The sequence below is a fragment of the Rhipicephalus microplus genome, chromosome 10 (genome assembly GCF_043290135.1).
Source record: "Rhipicephalus microplus isolate Deutch F79 chromosome 10, USDA_Rmic, whole genome shotgun sequence".
NCBI classification, from domain to species: domain Eukaryota; kingdom Metazoa; phylum Arthropoda; class Arachnida; order Ixodida; family Ixodidae; genus Rhipicephalus; species Rhipicephalus microplus.
In genome coordinates, this window is record NC_134709.1 from 108,740,145 (window position 1) to 108,760,790 (window position 20,646).

The 20,646-nt window shown below is 45.1% G+C and overlaps 1 protein-coding gene across 1 annotated transcript in view; it reads right to left on the reverse strand.

Moving 5' to 3' along the window:
* The window catches only part of LOC119181447 (uncharacterized), a 136,822-nt gene that overhangs the window by 93,786 nt on the left and 22,390 nt on the right, over positions 1-20,646 (reverse strand). The gene's annotated exons all lie outside the window — the stretch shown is intronic.

A 20,646-nucleotide genomic window follows, 5' to 3' on the forward strand; every position in this document is an offset into this window, starting at 1 on the left:
TGTTTTTCTTTTTAGTTTTCTTCTTTTCCATTCGCCTCTTTTGTTGCATGTGCCGGTGAACTGCCTGCATCTTATTATATTACGTTAATAAACTGAAGCATTCTTTAGGCTCAACGCCTTTTCATTTTCGATGCCCTCGTTCGTGTTTCACTTTCACATGATATGCTTCAACTAAAACGAACGTGCAGAGAAGATAATTAATGACACGCGCGGCGCCGGTTTGACACTGAGACAAGATATGCTATCTCTTTAATCCGGGCACAGCGAGTCACGTACACTTCACTGTCACCGCGCCCCCGTTGAACTGAGCGCGTCACGGAATGAAGAAAGTGACGCCTACCACGAAATGCTACATGTAACCACGGGTACGCTGCAAGAGAGTAAAAAGATATGACTGCGAAATTGAAAAGACGCGCACGCGCACTCTCCACGTCAGACGGTGCGGCGACGCAGTTTTATCGAATTTCGGTCGTCGCTCGCACGGACGCCAGCAACACTTTTTTAGGTGCGTATTGTATTTGTCATTGAAGACTTAACCTAACATTTCTGGCATTGTGCTGTTCGGCGCAGATATCCTTTTCGTGCTCCTCACTTCGCGTACTATTTTCGTGAATTGCTTCACACGAAATAAAACTGTTTGGAATGATTCGCAACACGTTTGGGGGAAAATTCTTTCTTGGCTGAAGAAATTGAGTCGCCGCTCGCGTTGTTAGGTTTTCTTTGTGCCGCTACATGTATTCGAATTCACTGCATGAGTGAGATTTTGTGAAAAGTGCAGCTATGCTCAGTATTGTTATCTGTGCCGTTCGCATAGTGTTTGAAGCTATAACGAGTGCAATAAGAGAGAAGCGTGGTGAATCTAGAAAAATTTTTGCTAGTTAAAGCTAGGACATAATCTAACGAGGCAGAAGTTAACACTCCTGCCTCGTTAACGACTTGACTTACATGACACCTAAAATTGCTTTGTTTTTGCTGCAGCAACTTCATGTTACTCTTTTTCACGAAAGATCAATGTAAAGTGTGTAGGAGAAAATTAGTGCGAAGGTGAAAAAGAAAACGTAGCCAACATTTTTTTTTTTTGTTCATGTTAGAGTCAAGTGCTGAGGCAACTTACTGCCGTGTCGCGTTGTGCGCAGTATGTGTAGTTGTGCGCGTTTGTTGCAGTTTTTCTCTTCTGCGGTTATTTTTATATTGTAACCTATATGCTTACTTCTTGTGTGTAATTTTATGAATAATATGACGGCTGTATTTTTGCGTATAGCAGTGCTATGAACCTCCCTTTTTGCCTGCGTTTATCAAACATTAACCAAGTGGGCATGTGTTTACCAAGAACATCACTTGAAAATCAAAGCGCCTCAGTATGCCGACGGTGCCTACCACTGTTTACAAACATGAAATAGGTATATAATATGCATCAGCTACGGCATCTCAAAGTAATCGAGGTTATGCTACTTTTACATTATTAGGAATCAAGTTATGCTACTGACTCATACAAAGTGCCAGCCTCGCTGATCGAGTCGAATATTCCATGTACACCAGTGTAGTGTGTCATATATAGTTTTTCGTTATTTTTAACCTTTTTATCTTTAACTTGCCCTCCGCTCCTTTCTCGAGGAACACAGGACAGGCACGTTCACGTTTCCCCCTATGTCGCCGCACGTAGTATGTGCCACGACATTAGTCTAAAATGGCGTAGCAACAAGCCCTCGTTACAACGCCACGTTCTTTCACGATGTATCGATACGCTCGTGATTATTTTTGTTGTCGAGGCATGAGTTAGGCGTCACACAACAAGCAACTCGAGGGCGTTTTCGAGGGTGGAGTGGCGATCGTCCCAGACGGGACCAGGAAGTGGCGTCGACTGCACGAGTCTGGCGCTAACCATTAAGGCGGCTGTCGCTTGATGAACTTCCTCCAAGACGACAACGACAACGTTTAGGTCAAGGCGACGCATTTAGATATATACCAAAGAACCACGTATATACGAAGACAAACATCGCGTCTGCAGGAGCAGCACGGGCTATATTAGCGTGAAAACCCCAGTTGTACATTTGTGGAAGCTGTGTACGGCTCGCTTCGCAGCAATTCCGGTGTCTGCGACGGCGTCGTTGGCTACGAGCGAGGAATTGCCGTTCCGCGTGAGGGAAAATTTGAGCCGTGGTGCAAACAAATAAATAATACAGATATTCGGGCCGAGTGAGAACTGAACAAAGGCTCCCAGCGTGGCGAGCAAGTATTCTACCACGGAGCTACGTCAGAGCTTGAAACAGCTTTGTAAAAAAGAAAAGAATAAGAGACAAAACAAATTAAAAGAAGAAGAAGGCACTGTAAGAATGTTTGTCGCCATATAGAGCAGTCTCCTTAAGGTATTTAATATTACGTAGCAGAACAGTAGGATCGCACCAGGCGTCAAAACACCTTAACTGTGCAGCGAGTTGGTGGTTTAAAGCTGCCCATTTATCCCGAACTGCGCAGGTGCTCGTGACACCAGGCAGACGCGTATAGGCGGACAGGCATCCGGCATTTTGAATTCCTCAATAAATACTTGAAATGTAAATTATCTTATATTCGCTTTTTGGAAATTCTTGCACCAACTTTTAGTTCAGATGGACCTTGAAGCGCAAGATGCATAAGTTTAGCAGACGAAAACGCGGTTATAGCAGACGACAAACAAGCGTGTCCGTGACGTGGTGCGCGTTGTGGAAAAAGTGTGTCGGAGAGCACGCCAGTATTTTCTGTTGCGCGGCGCTGGCAGTACCGTCGGCTACTCGCTCACGTGTTCACTCTATAGCACTGCTCACATCGATCATGCTGATCACTGTACATCTTGCAGCAGCAGCATTTCAGACAGAGTATTTCGACACCTGCCACTGGCTAGGCGAGGTAGACGATAGACGACGGAAAGTCAAGTCACTGGCAGATGTGCAATGTTTCGTCTCTGTTCCAGATTTTCCGGAAGGCATACGGCAACACCAAAATGACGTACATGAAACGCTTTCTCAGAACAAAGTGAAAAAAATGGACCGCCTCATCAACTTACCAGCCATCTCATACAGACGGAAGGTACCTGCACGAAAAGGCAGTTCCTAGAGTTTTTGACATATCCAAACGACACCTGAAAGTACTAGCCGTTCAGCTAAGAACCTGCAGAGTGTGTGGAAGAGAAAGGGGTAGAAAGAGCGGGTATCGATTTAGAGTACTTGGTACTCTACTATGGGAGAGCTTAAAGCCGTCTCGAGGGTAGGCTGCAGCAACAGCTTCGCCACAGCACAGTTTATAAGTGATTAATGTCGTGTACACAGGCAAAGCGGGCTTTGGCTTGAGTACGGGAATGCGGCCCTTAAAGGAGCGCCGGCCACTTGGCACTCGTGTGCGCAGTCTTCCGGGAAAATAATGCTTACTGGATTTTGAGCTTGTCGGCGATCAGCCGCCTTTTAAACGGCAATTTCGGTCTTTTTGTTTAGGTCACTTGTCAGTTTACGTTTGCCACGTTTTAACACCGCCTAGATATTGACGAAGGCATGAGAATCGTTGACGTCCAACTGAAGTGTTGCATTGTCAGTGCCAAACACGTGGACGGAGATCCCTTTCCCGGCATGGAGAAAGTGAAACGGTTAGGTGGCAGTATTGCTCAATCGAAAGAAAGAAAGAAAGAAAGAAAGAAAGAGAGAAGCGCAGAAAGAGAGAAAGAAAGAAAGAAAGAAAGAAAGAAAGAAAGAAAGGAAGAAAGAGAAAGAAAGAAAGAAAAAAGAAAGAAATGAAGAAAAAAGAAAGAAAGAAAGAAAGAGAAAGAAAGGAAGAAAAAAAAGGATGAAACAAAGAAAGAAATATACGTAAGGCACGAACGCACTATGAGTCGCAGTGGCACCATTTTTTTGACAAAACAAGTGATCACTTGATTTTTTTTTTCTTTTGCGTATCCATAACTCATTATTATGCCCGTGACTGCGAGTTGTGCTATCATTACCCGTTCAGATTTCGTCTGTTATGTTTGCTGTGAAATTTGATGCTCTGTCGTTTCAGTACATCTTTCGTCAGTGCGAAATATTTGCAGATTAATATGTCCTGTTGCTTCCGGCGCACATTTTATAAATGAATCTTTGCTCACTTTCTCGTGAACGCGAAAGAGGATAAGGGCGTCAACGTGCTAGCTGCCGTTTGCAACCTTTTTTTTTTTTGTCCCCCCCCCCCCGCTCTGTATTTCTTTTGCAGAAATAAACATTCGTTTGACCGACCACCCGACTAATTGATTGATCGAGCAATTTGTTGATTTGAAATTTTGATCCAATAATTGATTGTCGCTTTAAGGTAGACATTCCTGGCCTGTACACGCAGATCTTATTCTCAAGGGCTCCCTTGCAGGCACCTAAACGTCCATATTTAAATAGTTCTTTCACTTTAAAATGGCTCGCTTCTCTACTGCTTTGTTCAGAAAGACGAAAAATCAAATTTTTATGTGTGATATCACATCTCATTCTAAACTCCAAGGCCTACTGGAGTGGTAGCTTATATCTGATAGACGCACTTCAGCATGAATGTATGCGTACCAATGTCAACCCATCTGACGCAAGTGCGTGCCGGGTTATCCGTTAAAGATGCACGAGCAGTCATATTTATCAGATAAAACGGATAACAAACGCTGTCCACGACCACCGAACAACGTGTTTGGCACCAAAATTCCGCTTCGCACCACGGGTGCAATGCACTCGTGCAGTTCAGATATATTTCCAATTTGCTAGCGTGGTTGCGAAGCCCGGGGTTGGTGTTTGCGAGAAACGGCGACGGAAAGGTCGAAGGTCAAACAGAGAGAATCAAATAGAGTGAAACAGACAGAAAGAGGAAGCTAGTGAGAGATAAAACACGACGATGGAGAGACAATGAAATAGAAATCCCCCCACCCGAAAAAAAAGACAGGCAAGAAAGAAGAAAGGAAGGTACAAATAAAGAGAAAAAGAAGACCCCCTAATTCTTGTTCAATCCCCTTGAGTGGGCATGAGCCATGGATGAGACATCATCACCATCAGCTGCGCACTCCCACTCTATAGTACGAAGTTGTCTTAAATCAACTATATCACATTTATTAAATTGAATATGATGCTTCCAAAAAGGTAGCAAGCCTGTCAAATCTTCACAGTAAAGCGGTTATTACATATTTCACATACTTTAATTAGGGCTCCCTGTTTTGGGGTAAACCCGATAAAGTCCGATAAGCACTCACCGGTAAAGTTTTTCACAATTCGGATTTATCCGATAAGCTACGATTTTAAACGGGCATTTTCAACATTAAAAGGGGCCTTTTTAGAGCTGACAATCATTAATTTAAAGGAGCGCGAATATATCGGCGGCAGCAACCTCGTAATGTGCGCTTGCGCCTATAACAACAAAGCTTAAGCTTGTAATACGAACAAGCGCTGGCGTTTTGTATACAGTCAAGATTCTGTGTTTGCATTTATATGTGTTTGCACGTTTGAACGTTGCAGATATCTGAAATGGACTTACCGGGTTCACATAATAAAAGCGTCAAAGAGCTAGATTTTGCAAAATTCCCAATGTCGGCGTCGTCAGTTGTGAGCAAAGTATCATCTTGTGAGTGAAAAATCGAGAATGATGCAAATAAAGTAAGTAATGAAAACTTACCAGTCCTAAAGTGAGGATCTAACTCGGCCCGTTTGCGTGTCAAGCACGTGTTCTGCCTCGCAGCCACGCGTCTGCTTAAAAATGCTGAGAAAACAACTTCCTCTGCTTGTAAATTATGTGAAAATAACATTCATGCTTTACAAACACGCGTCCTGCATACAGGCTTCACAATACAACATGTAATATCACAGTAACAGGTCTAGTGGCTAAGATACTCGGCTGCTGACCTGCAGGTCGCGGGATCGAATCCCGGCTGCGGCGGCTGCATTTCCGATGGAGGCGGAGATTTTCTGGGTCCGTGTGCTCAGATTTAGGTGCACGTTAAAGAACCCCAGGTGGTCACAATTTCCGGAGCCCTCCACTACGGCGTCTCTCATAATCAAATGGTGGTTTTGGGACGCTAAACCCCACATATAAATCAATATCGCAGTAATATTGCATGGCAGAAGCGTACACCGCCATTGGGCATCAGAACAAGTGATTATAAATATACCTCGTGGTTTAAAGCCAGCCACCCACCACAAAAGGCACACGCGTTGCGGTGCGTATTCCTTTAAGACCACGTAGACGGTGCATATAGCAAGTTCGAAAGTATTGCACCAGTATATATTATTACCCGTGGTTTAAATCATGCTACCTATTACACAGAATGCAATATGGACAAAATACATTCAGGGTGTCACCTATTGTTAACGATCATTACGCACTCATGTCATGGCATACAGAACCTATACATTTCATGAAAGGACATGAAGTGAGCGAGCACATCATCATGCAAGTCATGCCGTACATGACATGTACTGTCAGCGACAAATGAAACCAGGGTTACCAGATGGCACAAACCTCAAGCAGCCAAATTTGACTCCACCACAGCCCAAGCGTATTGCCAAATGCATAAATTTGAAGTAGACCGAAAATAGCCTAAATAACTTGTTTCTTGGAGAATTTTCTCTGCGCCTATGTAATCACTTTTCCGCAAAAATGTCTGTCTTTTAGTTGCTTGGTAATTAAAGTAAGGTGCTCATTAACTGGCAGCCCAAATGGTGAATTTGGTTTGTTTGTTTTTACCGTATAAGTGATTCAGTTGTATCCGTAATATATTTCATTTTCGCCACCCGAAGTGACAGTGTGGTGACTTTAGAATGTGTAAAATGTTTCTTGTCACTTCACAACACAAAACCTTCCTAAAAAAACTGCAACTAGTAGCGAGATGTCAAAGGTTAATTGCAAGTACGCAGTAAGATATTAGCAGCTGTGTAGAAAAAGACAAAATTAACTATTGAACCAAAGAACATACATAAGATATGAAACTAGGCAAGAGCAAGAACTTGAGCAGAATCAGGCGATTTGGAAGCAGCTGCCCTTCCATATCGCTGAAGCGCCCACAGACCACAGGCGCAAGGTAGTTAGCAGTCAAAAGCACCCGTGGACTGCAAGAGCAGCAGTCAGGCCCAGCTTTACGACTTGAGCCACCCGCCGTGGTGGTCTATAGCGGCTAAAGTACTCGGCTGCTGACCCGACCCGGCCGCGGCGGCCACATTTTCGATGGAGGCGAGAATGCTGTAGGCCCATGTACTTAGATTCAGGTGCACGTTATAGAGCCCCAAGTGGTCGAAATTTCCGGAGCCCTCCACTACGGCGTCTCTCATAATCATACGGTGGCTTCAGAAAGTTAAACCCCAAATATTATCATTACTAAGTACTTGAACGCTTCTAGTACACAATACCACAGCCCCTGCTGAGTGACTAGCGGAACAGTTCGTGGTGTTTGGATGTGTGTCTTGAGCAGTGGAGTCTAGGGTCCTGAACATGGGGCGGCAGTTTCACTTTGCAAGCTAGGCAAGCTAAGCTCCGCATCGCCCGAAGCGGACGAAGAGATGCAATCTGCACGTTCAAAATAACAGCGGCCCTCTACATCTTGTGCGCTTATGAAGCCTCACATTACAAATTTACGCATGAATGAAACATCCTTTAAGGGGGCATGAAATATCCGGCAATTGAAGTAAAATACCCCATAGTGAAACAATCGGTTCCGAGGATTGGTTCTTGCGTCCCAATAGTGTATTTCACCCTCTGTCCATTCTGGAGCTCTTCTCAGGATGTAGGGCGTGGAAGTTAGGTTCGCGATTAATTTGAAGCAGTCTGCAATGCTCCGTTGTCCACAAAGTGTTGCGCATGGCAATACCCTATACGCCCACGATTACGGCCAGTCTGGTAGCGTGTATGGTGAGCGGCTTGCCCATTGCGACAATGAAGAGACAGAAGCCGAACTTTAAATGCTTACTTCATGGCCAGCAGCGTTAGCACCTCTTGGTTGCGACAATAAGACACAGTTCCACAACTCTTTAAGCGCAAATAAGTATCGTGATCTGAAACACCGCAGGTCGTGAAATGATCGTTAAAAGGGGCACAGTCAAGCAAAGCAGCAGTCTTGCCCCCTCGGCCCCCTACATTACGTGAAGACAATTGTTTTTCCCGCACGCAAGCCATGTTCAACTGCTTCTGTTTCGGGGATGCTGGCGAGGTACCGGTACCTATGTAGTCCTTAGAAACTTGGGGAAGTGCTCAAAGACAAACGGTTCTTTTGCGCTTGCGGTCGCCTTCATGCAACCGCTTGAAATTTCCTGCTGAGTGGACAACAATGTAGACCTAAAAAAAAAAATCTGCAGATCCCACGTACCTGGGAATCGACGTTCCAAGCATGCGGAGGGAACGTGACCGTGTTGCAATTTTGTTGTTGAGCGACATGTCATGAAATGACGCTAAATAAACGGATAAATGTTGCACGCACAGACAAATGTTGAAAAGTTGCAGATGTTTATATAACCAGTTGTTTGCGCTTGCGCAACGATGCCAACTGGAACATGCGTATTAGCAACACCAGAAGCTGATATGAACCGCCGATGCTCGCGGGGATGTTTGCCCTGGACACTGCTACAGAAATCAACTTCACCACATGACAACTAACCACAATTGACGTTAACCCGACGTGACGGCTGTATCAAAGAAGTACATATTGTCACGTCACTAATGTTTAAAAAATTCGTAAAATTCGTCGTAATGTTTATAAAATTGTGTTGGCAGCAGTGCAACCACTATTTACGTTTCACGAAGATTAGCATCTATTTGAAAAGTATAGTTCCGAGTAGACCTGTGGTAAAATGCTTCATTGCCTCTCAGAATACTTGGGTTAGATTCCAGCTGAAACTCTGACATTTATTTTTTGCATTCATCGGATCGACGCTACCAATATCGGGTATTTCTTAATGCTCGCGCTGAAATTGCCCATGTGCGTTCTCGTAGTTCCTGGGTAGATACTAATTGTCCATCCCCTGTGGCACATAGACGCATACCAGTGCCACATACCCCGCACTCTGGTGGGAAGTGTTTGACAACGTACGCGACGGAATTGCGACATTATCAATGACTTGGCCAGCGCGTCATATGCGTCTAACCATCTTACCCTCCCATACTAATTTGGTTCACGCCAAGTTAAGGGGGTGACAACGAGAGCACCCAAACGTAAGCGGATAGATAGATAGATAGATAGATAGATAGATAGATAGATAGATAGATAGATAGATAGATAGATAGATAGATAGATAGATAGATAGATAGATAGATAGATAGATATAGATGGATAGACAGACAGACAGACAGACAGACAGACAGACAGACAGATAGACAGATAGATAGATAGATAGATATAGATAGATATAGATAGATAGATAGATAGATAGATAGATATAGATGGATAGACAGACAGACAGACAGACAGACAGACAGACAGATAGACAGATAGATAGATAGATAGATATAGATAGATATAGATAGATAGATAGATAGATAGATAGATAGATAGATAGATAGATAGATAGATAGATAGATAGATAGATAGATAGATAGATAGATAGATAGATAGATAGATAGATAGATACCCTCAAAGTCACCGAAGTTCACTAAGAAATGCTTCGCATTTAATGTAGTCGTATTTCACTCCATGTCGTTTTAGACAAAGAAGCCTCACTCTGCAGCGAACCACCCTGTGAGTGTAAATGAGGAAAGAAGGTTGCCGGTACTAGCTTCCTGGCAGGATGGGTATGTATACAGGGTCATACTTGAGGAGACCTCACCCGGGCCATTATCATCAGGAGCAGCCATGCCTCGAAGGGCGGCGCATTAATGATGTCGACGGTGTCGAAATGGCCGCTGACGTACGTCAGAGGAAGTTGCTACGCCGGAAGAGACAATTTGACTGCAAAACCCTTCCTGCAGGGTTCAGGAAGTGAAGCGTCAAGAGCACCTAAAGAAACCGCCGCGTGATATTTCACTGCACTATTTGCATTCAACAGACTGCACCCGACTACTCTCGCTAATGTGCGCAGAGACAATCACTCTCGATCGGGCGAGCTCAATTTGATGGAAGAAAAACATGCTAAACAAAAGAGTGATTCAGAAACCACGGGGGAAGTGTACTTCAGACCTGCGATGCCGAGGAGTTCTGCGGAGACCCACAAGGTGGCGGAATGGTAAAGAAAGGGAAAATTAAACAAACACCCGACGACCTCGTTTCGGCAGCGCCATCGGGGAACACCCAGCCGCTGTCGCAATTTAGCGTGACCGAAATGAGGTAATCAAAGACCGTGCGACCCCCTTAGCCACCACACCATCGAGTACTATAATGGTCAAGCAGCAAACGGCTGGTTGTCGATGTTTCCTCCCTTTCAGACTACCGCTGGCCTATATAGGCTGCCCGCCCATATAGGACTCTCTCCTGATAAAGGCCTCCGGGTGCTGCCCGCGCGAAGGCCGCGGGTTCGATCCCAGCCGAGGCCTTTAGATGGAGAGAAAAGGGTAGAGGCCCTTGTATAGTTCGTTGTCGGTGCCGGTTAAAGAACACCAGAGAGAATAATTTCCGGAGTCCTCCACTACGGCGTAACGGCGTCTCGCATCGCGGTTTCGGGACGCTTAACTCCAACAATTATGTCACACTGTAATGCTTTGGAACCGGGATAAGGCGTTGATGCACGATGTTATATTTTTTTATTAACGTTGATCAATAAATAAGCGCGGACTTCTGAGAATGAACTTTAGTTTGAACTTTACGTTCATCTTGTGTTCCTGTTGCCTCTTGTTTACCCGTCATTTGTGCCAATTGTACAAGTATGAATTCCTACAAACTAGGCGAAATTTCAGTTCTAGTAACCATTCTTCTATCGCGTAATATAATAAAGAAAGAAAGAAAGAAAGAAAGAAAGAAAGAAAAAAGGAAAGAACGAAGGTAAGAGAAGCATTCGTACTATACGCTTATCGAACTCTGCGTGCATATGTCTTCAAACTGTGCCTGAGAGTTAGTTATCGCTCGCCGACGATCGCGTTTTGGCAGTGGTGTCGGGGAACACCCCGCAGCCTGTCGCAATTCAGTGCGACCGAAATCAGCTAATCAAGGACTGTGCGACCCCCTCGACGTCCTTACCACCGAATACTATAATGGGCGAGCGTGCCATCTCTGCAGCAACCACCTCGCAGCCAGCCGCCTGTCCTTGGGCCTTCGATGTAGCCGTGTTCGCGAGGCACACGGCGGATTGGCGAAACGGAAAGACGCACGGACAACATTGCCGACGCTTCTGGGACGGCGCCTTTTGCGAGAAATTACTGGAGCTATCTCAAAAACCGTGGCAATGATTTATCCTAAGGCAATAAGAACAATATAGAGCGACGCCATTTCTCACGTGTAAGTTTCCCTCTCACTGTGTTGTAAAAAGGAAACTTTCGTGGCCGCGCGTGCGAGCATCGCACGCGCGCCACGAAAGGGTGCTTGCGAAAACATACAACGCATAAAAAAATTACGCCATATTCCCGGAATGAATGATGATAAGTGGGCGAAGCCCGAGAGGAGGATATCATCGATAAATCGTAATTCTCCAGTGAAAAGTTGGCCTATCACCTCATTAAAAACACGTAAGACTGTGCGTATAAAATGCAAATCCACTTTCAATTCGTTTTTGTTCGTTTGTTGTTTCCTTTCTCCGTTTGTTGTTTCCACTTTTTTGTTGTCATGGCAGCTGTATTGCAAGGTCACTTCATTATTACGGCTTTATGGCCCGTGAAATGAAGCGAGAGAGGTTCTTCTACTGGCTGCACTGGGAAGTTTGCATATATAGGTCTGTGCACGTCCCTCGGATCGTGGTAGGTTGTACATGAATACATCTGAGTGTGTATTTGGAAAGCATGTGCGGAACGATGCAGTAATTGGCAATGAGGTCCATCCATCTATGCGTCCGTCCATCCATGCATCCGTCCGCCTGCCTGCCTGCCTGCCTGCCTGCCTGCCTGCCTGCCTGCCTGCCTGCCTGCCTGCCTGCCTGCCTGTCTGTCTGTCTGTCTGTCTGTCTGTCTGTCTGTCATAGAGTTACTGTAAATGCTACCTTTAGGTAGCATATACCTAAAGGTAGCATATATAGTAACTCTAGTCTGTCACTCGCACTAGCGCCACCTGCTGAGTCAGTCATACAACTAGGTGGTTAAGAACCGGTCACAAAAGACATGCATGAACAGACCCACGGCTTTAGAAGATTCGCCCCTAAAAGAAAATGCCGGTGGCGACGCCGCCCTTGAGGTTTTTGCACCAACTTTTCATGACGTCAGAGAACTTAATGGCGCCTTCTAGCCTGCGGGGCCTACATAAATCTTCACCCGCGTAAAATAGGTACACTGTCCTCTTGGGCAACTAAATACGGAAGATGATGCAGATAAACTTTTAAGGGCTTCTTTTTTCGTGTTAGACACTACAAAAACAATTTAACAAAAGGCGAAGGAAAGCAAGAAGATGCTAATTATTTTCTTTAACTGTAATGTAATATTTATGACGTAAACTGAAATAAATTAAAGTGAACGAAAACACGTAAAATGACCAAGCTTGCACTATATGTCGTGCAAGGCTTGAAACAGGGAAGCTTTGCGATTGTGAAGTCTAATCTGGTTGCGTATAGTTTGTTGCTAGGGTTTAGTTAGGCTGTTTCCAGGTTCATTCTCAGCGCAGAGAGGTTCGAGTCGCGGGAAGTCACGGACGCTATGTACACAGGTGTACAAACTCCGGTGACAGAAGCTCGCGCCAAAAGCGAGCCTTCGCCCCTCTCACAGATGTACGGGCACATCTTCTTTACGTAGGGCTTCCATCGCTTAGGGGTCTTCTCGAAGCTGCTGTTGCCTTTCAGTTCTCATATTATATTCTTTTGTCGTATACGTACTCGGGTTACACGGAGCGTGCCTTCGCCGCCATTCATTGGGTCAACTGTCACGCTCTTTATTTTTGTTGCACCAGTGGCGAGGAGTGAGATGGGCCCATTATCTGTGGCACATACCCGTCCGTGATGATGATGATGGTCTACTCGTTGTACCGAACATTTGACCACCGGCTATAAACAGCTTCGCGAAAACACCATTTCCCCTCGACGGTGGGCTCGGCGTATTTCAATGGTTCCGGGTTCGGTTCCCACAGCCACGGAAAGGGCGTTTTCAGTGGGCGTCATCACTGCTACACCAATGTTAAAGAAAACAATAATTCCAACGTATGCTTTTCCCCGGCCTAACTGTCTGTTCGATTCCTTTGGTTGTGTTTAATTAAGGCATTGCATGGTTCAGGAAATTTTATCGTGCTAATGTGGCACGATAAAATTTGGAGGAGGCACGATCGAGTGCGTCTTTCTAGGTTACTTCGGAAACAGTCTTTCTTCCTGCAATGTTAATCAAACTTGTTCGATTTATTTCACTAGATAATCTCCGTGATTGCTACTGTATTGACACCAATTAATTTCTATTGCCTTTTCGCCAACTGTAATACATTCGTTTCTTTCTTCGGATTCTGTTAGTATTATTGCTTTTTATCAACCTTTCCTGCGCAATGTTTTGATGCTTTTGTTTTCCCACTCCTGCATGGGCCCAGTGGTCTGCAGTGTTTCTGTCAATAGTAATAATAAATAAATACTGTATGCTTTTTTTTAAAAAAGACACTAACAAGAAAGACGTCACAGCAATGCACACGAGCCGCCCCCCCCCTCCCTCGCCCCCCCCCCCTTAGGCTCGAAATACAAAAAGGAAACGGACTTCCATTTTATACATCAGTACGAAAGAACCTATGAAGGCGAAGTAGGGGTTGGCATTATTGTCTCCTTTACGCAACACCCTGCTTTGTGTTTATTTCTTATTTTTTCCTTCTTTTTGTTTAAACATTATTTGATTAGTGCTTGTTTTTCATACTTCAGTTTCATAGTTAAAAAACAGCGCGGGAACAGCGCGTACGAGACAGGATTAGTGGTAGTCTGATTTCATCTGTCTGGTCCTTAATATTTTTATGCTGTGTGTGTGTGTGTGTGTTTTTTTTTTTTGGTTTTCACTATGAATGTATACCAACAAGATATACTTCTCACGTAATTCTTTATTTCCGTTCGCATGGCCTACTCGAGTGTGGTCGTCTCTCCAGTAGCAGCATTTTTGTTTCGCATTTCCTCTGTCGTTTGCTGCCTGATATATTCTAACTCAAAATGTTGCGGCATCTTAAAAAAAAAAGTGTACTTTGTATTTTCTTTTCTGAACTCATCTGAGTGAATGCACTGACAGAAGCCGCATGATGTTTCAACTTTATGTAAAAACTCTTCACATAATGTTCTCACTGGAACCTGTTACGTGCGTGTATAAATAAATAAATAAATAAATATCCATTCCATATTCTTTCTACCCCCTTCACCAGCACAGAGTATAGAACCAATCTAGAAACAGGCTAACCTATCCACCTTTGTGTGGGCGTTAGCGAGTTCCTTCTTTCATTCGTTAGAAGGCACAAAGTTCCTTCCCTTTTCTTTCTGTCTATCTTCCTTCCTTTCGAACGTGTAGCTTCAAATTGTTATTGACATGTTTTGTAAAAAAAAATGGGGACCCTTAAGCTTCCCCTTTAAGAGTTGAACCCGATAACGATATCCCGTCCCCGGTGCAGTGTAATGGGTAGCGTGCTTTAAACCACGAATGACTGAGTGTGAAATGTGTTCGAGCTTGCTATGTGCCCTCTACATGGTCTTCAGGGGATACGAGCCGTAACGTGTGTGCCCTTTGTAGTGATCGAGTGGCCGGCTTCCAACCATGAAGTCGTTATGATAATCACATGTTCTAACGCACGATAGCAGTGCATGCTTGCAACACGCATTTTTTACGGCAATATTTCATGTTGCATTGTGAAGAAGCATGCATTTAGGACGCGTGTGTTTGTATAGAACATGATAGTTGCTTCCACTGCATGCATTTCCAGGCACAGGAAGTTCCTTTCTGCCTATTTCTCAGCGCACGTGGGGCTGTGTGGTAGAACATCTGCTCACCGCGCAAACGGGTTTGATGCTCACTCGGACCAGAAAATTTTTATTATTTATTATTTATACCCCTTTCTCTATTTTTCTGTCACGGACAAGATGAATATTTTCCTCTCGCAACCCACCACGCTGAGGCCAGAATTCCAGCAAAACCAGTTCTTTAACGTTATCGCGTTAATAGCAGGATAATAAAGATTGAAAAACTGAATGATGCACAAACCTTCGCTCAATTTCGCATGCGACTGTGTAGGGGCTCAGCGAGTTCCCCAAACAGCCTTAAAACACGCACATCACTTCGAAACGTATCCATACAAAAGAAAAAAAACTATGACAGCGCAACGACTTTACGCAGGATGTGTGAGTTATGCAACACGGGAATTATGCCTTTTATTTTAACAAATAGAATGGCTCAAAATGAGTAATCAGAAGTGCGCATAATAATACGACGTTGACGCTGCAGATGAGGCCATGGCGGGAAACCATGATTAGGTGCGTGCTAACCGATTGAGTTCCGCGAGGCGAGGGGATGGGGGGAGGGAGACAGCCGCTTTGTGTACAGCCGCAAAGCGTGTTTACGTTGAGGTGCTGACGTACTGGACCATCCGGGTGATTTCACGCGTGTTGCCAGACGGTGTTGAATAAACACACCCGTAATAGGCAGTCTCTCCGTTCAGGTTCCGCGGGGCAGCGTGCTTGACTGTGCTGGTGCCGCAAGATATCGTGCTCGGAGCACGCGTATTTTCAAGATTTGATATTTTTTATATTTTCATGATTGCATTATGAAAAGTTCACCACTGTGTTGCAGCTTACAAATGAGTCCGTGATTATTACCTCATGCGCGCACATGCGCTGGTAGGGCGCTGACAAAACAAGCAGCAGACTTCGGAATATTTATTTATTTTTTATTTATTTCCTAGTATATACAAAACATGCTGCTTTGCGTGAGTGACTCGTCGTTACTTAGAGGTAATGACTATATGACACTTTTGAAATTGTGTACATCGGGATTAAAGCACTGTTACTGCACAGAATTTCTGTGCGCCAATCGCTGCCCATATAGGCACATAGCAACCTACGCCGGCGGCCTTTCAAGTGATCGATTGATTGATATGTGGGGTTTAACGTCCCAAAACCACTATATGATTATGAGAGACGCCGTAGTGGAGGACTCCAGAAATTTAGACCACCTGGGGTTCTTTAACGTGCACCCAAATCTGAGCACACGGGCCTACAACATTTCCGCCTCCATCGGAAATGCAGCCGCCGCAGCCGGGGGCCTTTCAAGTGCAACGCCCCTAAAATTAAATAAAAAGTACTGAAGCTTCAATGTCGCCGCAAGGGAGAACATTGGCGACTGGCTGTAACATACACGACACCCAAACAGTTCCCCAATAGCAGGAAGTGTACACGCTGTCTTGCAACGTCAAATGAAACCCGAACCACGGCAAGCATTCACATTGGCAATCAGTGTGTGCCGTTCAGTCATCAGTGATTTTGCAGCGCTGCTCTTGTACAAGATGATCACAGAATGGCACGCACTATGTGCACTACCACAGTCCCTTAATACCGTTCTGGTCACGAAACTTCTCCGTCACTCTATGGGAGAGCTTGATATGGTGCGAAGAGCGGCCGCTACGCGGCGCAAGCCGTCCTAGGGGGGCCATCGCCCCGCTGCGCCCGGCGGAACGCACTGGCCGCGGCGGCATCCCGAAGGCGTTGTGTGGTGGCAGCTCGCGGTTTCTGCATCAGCGAAACGTGAACTTCATGTGCCAGTGCACCGTGCTCAAGGTGGACGGCATGAAAATTCGAATGAACAATGCCTAAGACGTGCTGTGTGACGGGTTGCAGCTCCGGATACCGAAGCAACAAAGAAAAGGCGTCGCTCTTCTGTTTCCCAAGTAGCGCCGAACTCCGAGAGGAATGGAAGCGAGCTAAACCGCGGTTGGAAGCTGGCGGTTTCAGCTTCGAAAGTAAGAACGTTCGGGTGTGCGAAAAGCATTTTGATGCTAGCGACGTTGTGAGAACCGACGAGCACATCGTGAACGGGGTGGTCGTGTCGCTTCAGCGAGAGAGACCGAGGCTTCGCACGAACGCCGTTCCAAGAATTTTTGACGGGCTCCCGGCGTACCTGACAAAGCCGAAACCGCGTTCATGGCCTGCGACTCAGAGGCAACCAGCGAAGAGGCGGCGCGAATTGTCACCGTAATGCGCAGCAGTGGAATGCCAAAATGTCAACACCGACTCGGCAGGAGAAGTGTCTGTTGCACTTTTTAGGGACAACAGCTGTGGTTGTACACTTTTTTTAGATGTAGATTACATTTCTTCACTCGAGAAAAAACAAAGCCTCGCGGGCAACTGTGCGCAGTTCATGCCCTGCAAGTGGTGGGCGGAAGCCACAGTGTTAAGCATAATGGCTGTGTATGTGAGCACGCCTTCCCATTTGTATATAGTGTTGTATATATTGTATACATTACACTGTAATATTTTCGTACTATTCATATTTATCTGCATATAGTGTAAATAGTGTATATTCAAATACAGTTTATTTTAGGCAGTGAGCTAAGGCAGAGTGCAGCTGTTAATGAAACGAAACACACATTGTACAGTAGAGTCACAGATTGTGTAACATTGCTCAGAACAGCTGCAATAGTTTCTAGTGCTTTTCTTCTCCAAAGTGTTGTTCTCAGTGTATTTTGTGTAAATAAATGTTTTCCAACTTTCTCCCCATTACATGCCTCATATGTGAATCTCCCATTCATAAGTACACACCTGACTACTAGGCGGCGTATCATTAGCACCAAGTTTAAGATTTATTGCATGCCTGAAATCATAAACGCCCTTCCCCCCCTCCCACCCAAAAAATAAAAACAAATGTGTGATGAGGTACCTCGGTAGTGGCAGAGGCGGCTAAGCGACTAGCACTGGCATCAAAAGGAACTTCCAGATTAGGCTGCTGTACTTCCGTTCCCGGAGAAATCATGGGTTGTCGGCCGGTAAATAATAATGCCCTAAACAGTAAACACAAGGAAACGTCAAGCGGCGGGTGTCCCGTGTAAACTGCGTGGAAAGAAGTGATCAATCAAATGTTGGGCACGTTTAGAGCGGTCGTGAAAGCCCTCGGCATCGAAAGTCCCCGCGTCAAAAAAGCGATCGGCGCTCACAAACGTGTGTCCAAAACAACTGCGCATTTGGGTATAAACTCAATTGAAAGGTCTGGAATAAAACTTCTGGCTCAACCATTCAGTTCATTTGAATACTTGGGTAGTAGCGCGCGAGAGGCGAGCCGGATATAAACCAATGTGATTGCTCCTGTACTACCCAGTAGTGTTTCATTTCTTTCACCTTCCTCCCCCTATTAGCCGCCCTACCAGAATATAAAGCTCACCTACCGCATAAGCATAATCGCCCTTTGACCGGGCGCAAATACAAACATGTTGTCGAGCAGATCAAGCAGTAGCTGCTCGCATCAAGAGCATGGAGCATAAGCATCGTCTTTCAACACTTGCGAGCTATAGCTCGCAAGTACCGCTTCGAGGCATCGTAAGTATGCATATAATTGGGCTATGAGACAATTATTGACACAATGCGTTATCGCGCGGTGTGAGAACACTTTTAATGCACTGCTGTTTATAAGGTGGGCCCGCACTTCCAAGTAAACTACGCGCGCGTTCCAAAGTAAACAGCTCTCATTCGTCGTCGACACTGGATCCCGTTTCAACTTATTTATCTGGTGGCATTGATGCGTTCAGAGACGTTTAAAAAAAGGTAACAGGAAGAACAGCACGCACATAATCGCTTCGAAACGTCGGCCGCAGTGCGCATACAAGCCCAGCAGTGGCGGCGGCTTGTGGCCCCCATACGGCGGGTGGCGCCTCTAGCGACAGATTTTGTCCCTATATCAACCTTCGGGCGGAGTTTCGTGACCAGAAAAAAATTGAAGGACTCTGGCACTACTAATGCTTGCCGCCTTTCGGGTTTCATTCGACACCGATAGCACTCGTACGCCGTCCAGCAGTCACGTACGCAACTTTCATTCCTTTGCGATCCCGTCACAAGCGTTTGTGTCACCCTTTTGGTACCGCAATCCGCACTTGACGAGCTGTCAAGCTTTTTCTTTGTGTTTTTGCGAAGCAACCGACTCATTTTATCGAGCCTTACTTAGCACAAGCTTAGAGGGAGCAGCGCTGCTGAAGCGCGGTTGAGAGCGGAGTCCACAAACTGACGTCACACGCGAGAGGGCGCCCCTCCAAGATCTCGAGGCCAATAGTGCGCGCCATTCATGCTTCACTATACTGACAGGCATGCACATCTGGTTTGGCAGCACTGCCGATCCCACTTTTGGTAGAGTTCTTGATTGTTCTCTTGTTCAGGCACGCTGATGGGTTGAAAATGGTTGTCGGCGTAGGTATTCCTTGGTCATTTCACTTTTACTTCCTTTCAGTTCTCTTTTATTTCACTCCAGTTGGAATATGATAACTAGAACAGAGACGACAAGTCGGGCTGTAAAGGGATCGCGCTGTGCTTCCAAACCACTGGATAGGCGCGCCTGTCAGGAGCCATGGCTCGACTGCGCTCCCTGTACCGTATCATTTTTTTATGAACACGTGAGGAATACGTGAGCGCATGGCATGAGCACTCCAGCGTCTACTTGCAACGCGCTCAAGCGGGAGCGAGAGCAACCAGACTTTAAACTAATTTTATTTATTTATTTATTTATCACATACTGCGGACCAAGTATGGTCCATGCAGGAGAGGGCAATACAGTACAAAATTCTTCTACATACATACACTTCCGCTGCAGTATACATTCACTGCAGAACAAAATTCATGTACATTAAAAACTCATGAAAAACAAAGGACAAATACAGGCAAAGAAGCAGACTTAAGCAACAAAAAAAGGGTATAGTTTCATCTCGGCGTGTTGAGCATAGGGGAATCATGGGGCAGAGCATTCCAATCAGAGACAGTTCTCGGGAAAAATGAATACTTGTAAATGTTAGTGCGTGCAAATATAGGTGTAATGCTACGACTATGTTTATGACGTGAAGACCTGGTTGTGTCCTGTGTTATGTAATCTGGTGCGTGCAATCCTGATCTGGAAAAGTATAAAAGGCGGAAAAAGTTAAGCCGTGCAGTTTTCCTTCGATCGGCCAAAAGTTGGAGGTTCGCATCCTGCAACAGGGCTGACGGCGAATCGCGATATCTATACCGGTTGTATATAAATCGAGCAGCTAATCGTTGTATTTTTTCTATTTTCTGTATATTACCAGCTGTGTGGGGGTCCCACACAATGCTGGCATATTCAAGAGAAGGACGAACTATGACTTTATAGGCTCTAAGTTTTAGTGAACTAGAAGAACGACCCAATTTATATTTTAGAAAGCCTAATTTTCTCCTGGCAGCAGAACATATATCATCAATATGTGCTGTCCAGGTAAGCTTCGATGTAATCGTTACGCCCAAGTACTTGAATTCTTCTACTTGCCTGATAGCGTATCCACCTACATTATAAGTAAACTCCAGTTTTCGGATTTTGTTACTCAGACATAAATATACAGTTTTCTCAAAATTAATTACCATTTCCCACTTTTTACACCATTCTTTTATGTAGATTAAGTTCTCACACAAGTCATGCTGGTCAGAGATAGAA